The sequence below is a fragment of the Anolis carolinensis genome, unplaced genomic scaffold (genome assembly GCF_035594765.1).
Source record: "Anolis carolinensis isolate JA03-04 unplaced genomic scaffold, rAnoCar3.1.pri scaffold_19, whole genome shotgun sequence".
Taxonomy (NCBI): domain Eukaryota; kingdom Metazoa; phylum Chordata; class Lepidosauria; order Squamata; family Dactyloidae; genus Anolis; species Anolis carolinensis.
This window is the reverse complement of record NW_026943829.1, coordinates 1,941,948-1,947,683: the sequence shown is the minus strand read 5'-3', so window position 1 is coordinate 1,947,683 and position 5,736 is coordinate 1,941,948. Positions and strand designations below refer to the sequence as shown.

Genomic DNA, 5,736 nt, shown 5'->3' with positions numbered 1-5,736 from the left:
AGTCTTTTGTTTCTATATCAATTTTCCAACAAACAGTACACATTGCCATTCTTTTGAGTTTTTGGCAGCTGCATTGGAATACTGATAAAAGGAGGAAAGGATTGTGGCTCCTAGAAAATTTTGAGGTTTGGCAATAGAAGGTCTGAAAATCATTGAATCCACACTGAAAAAGTAGTGGTAATGACAGTGCTTATAATGTCTTTTCTCCATTTGTGGCCCAATTGTAGGAAGTTTAGGAAGGAAAATAACAGAGGGCTGGTTTTAAACAGTAATTACAACAGAAATTCTTGAGTGGCTCTTTTTTATGACCCTGTATTGTCAATTGACTTGAAAAGTACAGACTTGTGGATTTCGCCTCTGCCAAGACCTGTGAAGCCTCATTTTCACATGCTTGGTTAGAAGCCATATTTGTGAAATAAGTAAGAATCCAAGATTTGTTTTAGACACATTGGCTCTAATGTAGTCTCCAGGGAACAATAGTAGAAAATCATATAAACAAACCTCACAACCTCTGAGGATGCCTGCCATAGATGTAGGTGAAACGCCAGGAGAGAATGCTTCTGGAACATGACCATACAGCCTGGAAAACACACAACAACCCATATAAACAAAATTTCTACCCTAATAGCGTCTATCTCAGTGGAACCCTGATTATAATAATAATGATATTTTTTGTTCTTCAGATGCAAGAAACCTTCAAGGAGAGAAACAGATACCATGGATACATTTGTTGATTCAGCTTGGTATTATTTAAGATATACTGATCCCCATAACACTGAGAGGTAAGTAGTTTCAAAGTCCTGTTTTCTGTCAGTCAGCTTTACCTGTAATCCTATTAGCTGGTCCTGTCCTGCATTGCCTGGATTGGAAGAAAAGACTAGAATACTCCTTTTGTCTCTAGCTTACACAGAACACAATGGAATGAGGATTCCTGGAAGGGAAACTTCTGTGATTTTGTCATTTTTGTCCTTTCCTCACACACAATAGAATTAAAGGGCTGGCTTTTTAAAAATATATCATTTAGTGCAGCTTCTGATGTCATCATACAAATCTGTTCATAACCTTGGAAGGCATGTTATAGCTTGTCAAAACCTCCCAGGACCTGAAAAGCTTTCTAATCAATTCCCTTCCCAACCTTCATCTTGCAATTTTTGGTCAAGGGCAAAAATTATGGATTTTTTATGACCTGTAAATAGGTCAGGGGTAATTTCAGGGAGAAGGGAAAGCACCAATACCTCTTTTAGGGATCAGTCACTCCTGGCTGCCACCAGACATTTTAAAAAGCCAGAAGTGCTGCCACAATGGAGGAACTATCCTGCCTTCTCTTAGAAGTTAAGCAGGGTCCAGACATGCACATATACATTTTTTAAAGATCTGAGCACATGTTCACATGCGTCATTTGAAATTGGTTTATACCAGAATCACAGTTGTCAAGTGTACGCTGTGAAGAATAAATAACTAAAAACAGAAACATAGCTAAGGTAAGAAATGTGGCATTATAATGAATAATAGCAGAATGCTCTGCCTACTTACTCAAAAGCAAAGTCTTGCAGTATTTGATGAGAATTGATCTAAAACAAGTGGATTTAAACATGCCATTGTAATTTGAATTGATTTCTGCTGAGCCAAAACCATTTATATGCCAGAGGTGACTTACAATTAAGAGTTAAATAGGCTCATATGCAGTCAAATTTGGTATACCATTTTTTAAAAAAAATAGTCATAGTCTGGAATAATATCAGCATCATTATTACATTAATCATATAATGTATGAAAGTGGTTTTCTGCCTCCTGTTTTCAAACTCTGCCTCTGTTGGTTTGCATGAAAGATATGCAAAAACTGTTCTTGAGCTATGTGTATTTGTGGCTCTCTGTCTGCAAGAACTTGTTAACTGCATCTTGCTGACCGTTTAATCCTTGGAGAAAGGCTTCTTGTTGGTATTTTGACAAGAATTCTAACTAGGAATGAGGAAAAAATTAATGTTATTTAGCAACAAATCCACTAGTATTACACAAATACTACACTGTTTGCATTAGCAGCTCAAAAGCCAAACAAAATTTACTGTTACATTTGCACTTGTTTACTTATATTTACTGCTACACTTTTTTGAAATAAACTTGAGGTTATTTAAGATTGTTGTTTATATTGATCTGTTTCAACTCTAAACATAGGTATTGGCTTGCTTTTCCTGTTGCTATACTTTAAAAATGAAAGTTTTTTTTTCATTCTAAGTGGAATGGTTACCTTGGAATAGCTTTGTAGTTTTTAGACAATAAATGCATTTCTATTTGATTTTTCTATCACCCTTCTCCTCTGCCAGTACAGTATATTCCTTGCCTTTATGTGTTCCTGTGCAACCTTCAAATAACTGTCTAATGTTCTTGATTTTTGTGAACACAGACAATGGAAAGATTGGATTTTGTGGTCCAACAGTTCAGATTTCATTAGCCATTGAACATTTGGAATAGATTTTGTTCTAATGTCATAACACCAGGTTGCTCCCTAATGCTAACATTTAATTGTAAGCCTCCTCTGTCGGTTTGCCAGTCCTCTTCAGTATATATTCAGTCTAAATGCAATACTTACTTCTCATCTTTCTTGATCATATTTTCATCTGTGGGTGATTTTTCCTGGTTTTGTGCTAACAGAGCATTTGACAAAGACTTGGCAGATCATTGGATGCCTGTGGATCTGTACATTGGAGGAAAGGAACATGCAGTGATGCATTTGTACTACGCCAGGTTCATTAATCATTTTTGCCATGATCAGAAGATGACTAAGCATAGGTAAGTGGGACAACCATAATAGCCAAAGTGAGCCCTGAAATAACAGACATTCTGCTCCAAATACAACAAAAGCTTCATAAAGAAAGCAGGTTATCAAATATACTTTGTATAGTCTTAGGCTGTGTGAACACTGGGCATGATAATGTAGGGATGAGTTAGTCCCAACCTATTCTGCTACAGTTTTAGAGTCATGAAGTGTGTTGCAAAAAGAATAATGGATTTCTGATCTCTATTATTTTGGGAAATGCGCTTAAGTTGGTTCACTGAAAAATGTATATCAAATATTTTTTTCTTTCTCCCATAGCAACAACACATACCTCTATTTTTCAGTTTCATAGTAATCTTTCTAGTCAATATTGACTTGTGTTGTTTCAAAGAGCATATTACTTGTAGCAAGTTGTCAGTAATTTGCTACAAGTAATATGTGCCTTTTGAAACAACACAAATCAAGCTTGACTAGAAACCAGTTACTTTGATAACTTGTTGCATTTTGTTATCAAGTTACTTTGATGACTTAGTATATCTTGAAGTAATGAGCTGGAGTAGTTTAATCTCTTGCCTTTAATGGTCAGGGATATAATCCAGTAACTTTCAGTTACACATAGTAATAAAACTTTTGCGTCTTACTGAATGTTTTCTGCCTCAGTCTGAGAAATGAGAGGTCAAAGAGGAAGGGTCATATGAGTGGCTGCCTTATGCTATCTGTGGAATTTGGAGCCATTAATGAAAAGCAGAAGAACCAACAAGAAGGAAGGAAGGCTTGGATGAGGGGAGTGGGTAGAGAGAGATGTGGAGACGTAAAGGAGGAAACACACTGCAAAAATGAACAGGACTGTTGGGTCCAGTTAGGTGGAAATTTTGAAAGATAACTTTAAAGTTTCTGCCTTCATCAGTTCTCTACCAAGTGAAAGATACTGCTTCAGGCAGCTCCAAAAGAGAAAATCATTCTGAGTGATGGGAGTGGAGGGTGCCTTACTATAGGTTGGCTTCCCCAAACAGCAGCACAGAATGTTCTCTTGAACTGGCAGGATTAGAACAAGCTGTGAAAGAGTTTGGAATAGGAAGGAGTTTTCTCCACATGCCTGAAATCGAACCAGGCATGAGATTTGCAGCAATCATTTGGAGGAGAGCGAACTGAGGAAGGAAGAGGGAGTTACTATTCGGCATCTCTGCCCAGAGCATCTGTATGCAGTCCTCGTGGAATCTGCCTGTTATATAAGGTGGTTGGGGGATAGGAATCCATGTAAGAGAGCCTTCTGAGAATTATGGTGTTCAGAGAGGGAAGATATCAGTATCACAATGGTAACAGCCACAGAAATGTGGTAATGTAGTAAATTACTTTTTGGACTGCACTAACAAGCAATGACCTGTTAGATTATCAGAGCAATGTAACTTAACACTTTCTAAAATGTCACATTCCAAACTGCAGTTTGCATCTAATTTTTTAAAATCATTTATTTTTATAGTTAAGGAATAAAATTTAGTCACCTTCCTATATATACAAAGTATATTATTCATTAACATTGTTCATTGTTACCATAGCCTTTATATCATTCCGACTCTTACCCAAATTCCTCCCCCATGTGTAACAATCACAGCCAGCTAACAACTCCAAACAAAGGATTCCCCCCAGGCAGGAAGCAGCCAGGCAGGTTATATATGCGTGTGGGTCTGTGTATGTGTATGTATGTGGCTGGAATTCCACATTCAAAATATCCCTTTTCCAATTTCAATATTATATTTATCTAAATTAACATTCACAGCCAGCTAACAACTCCAAAGAAAGGATTCCCCCCAGGCAGGAAGCAGCCAGGCAGGTTATTATATATGTATATATATATATATGGATGTGCATGTGGGTCTGGGTGTGTGTATGTGTGTGGCTGGAATTCTACATTCAAAATGTCCCTTTTCCAACTTCCAAATTATTTTTGTCTAAATTACCAATCACAGCCACCTAACAACTCCAAACAAAGGATTCCCCCCCAGGCAGGAAGCAGCCAGGCAGGTTATTATATATACAGTAGAGTCTCACTAATCCAAGCCTCACTTATCCAAGCCTGTGGATAATCCAAGCCATTTTTGAAGTCAATGTTTTCAATATATCAAGATATTTTGGTGCTAAATTCATAAATACAGTGATTACAACGTAACATTACTGCATATTGAACTACTTTTTCTGTCAAATTTGTTGTATAACATGATGTTTTGGTGCTTAATTTGTAAAATTATAACCTAATTTGATGTTTAATAGGCTTTTTCTTAATCCCTCCTTATTATCCAAGATATTCGCTTATCCAAGCTTCTGCCGGCCCGTTTAGCTTGGATAAGTGAGACTCTACTGTATATATATATATATATACTAGCTGTGCCCGGCCACGCGTTGCAGTGGCGTTGTCTGGTGGTGTTGGTGAGAAATTGTTGAGATAGCGGTGGTATTGAATGTCTGTTGTATGGTTGTCTTTATGTTTAGTATTGCATTTGGTTGTTTGTGTACTGTGAAAGTGGTGAGGGTAGAGGGGGTGTATGTCCCTGTGTAGTATTGTATAGTACTAGCTGTGCCCGGCCACGCGTTGCTGTGGCTTAGTCTGGTGTTGGTCAGTCTACATTAGGTTGTATTTATGCTGTGACCTCCACCCTTCTTTATACTCACATTAGTAGTAGTATTTGAAGTCTGTTACCGTCTTCAATTTTTGTGTTGATTGATAATTGCTTGAGATCCCTGTTGTCTTTGATTTGTTGTTAATTGTAATGTCTGATTCTGCTGAGTGCGGTTTATATTTTTATTGTGGTACAATAGTCTTTTTTTTGTTTTGCCTGTGTAGGTGTTTATTATTATTGTTGTTGTTGTGGTCATGAAGGTTGGATAAGTTAGATGCTACTGTATTGTTTTTTGGAGGCCCAGTGTAGCACTGACTGGCCTCTCAGCCTCAGTGCCTGGCTGTTTCT

The 5,736-nt window shown here is 37.4% G+C and overlaps 1 long non-coding RNA gene across 1 annotated transcript; it reads right to left on the bottom strand.

The window, feature by feature from the left end:
- Nucleotides 1–500: 500 nt before the first annotated feature.
- Nucleotides 501–2,695, bottom strand: LOC134294736 (uncharacterized). Its single transcript, XR_010001443.1, has 2 exons — nt 2,588–2,695; nt 501–580 (listed from the first exon to the last, which is right to left on the bottom strand). It is a non-coding gene; the product is annotated as an uncharacterized LOC134294736 (long non-coding RNA).
- Between the last annotated feature and the right edge of the window lie 3,041 nt (nt 2,696–5,736).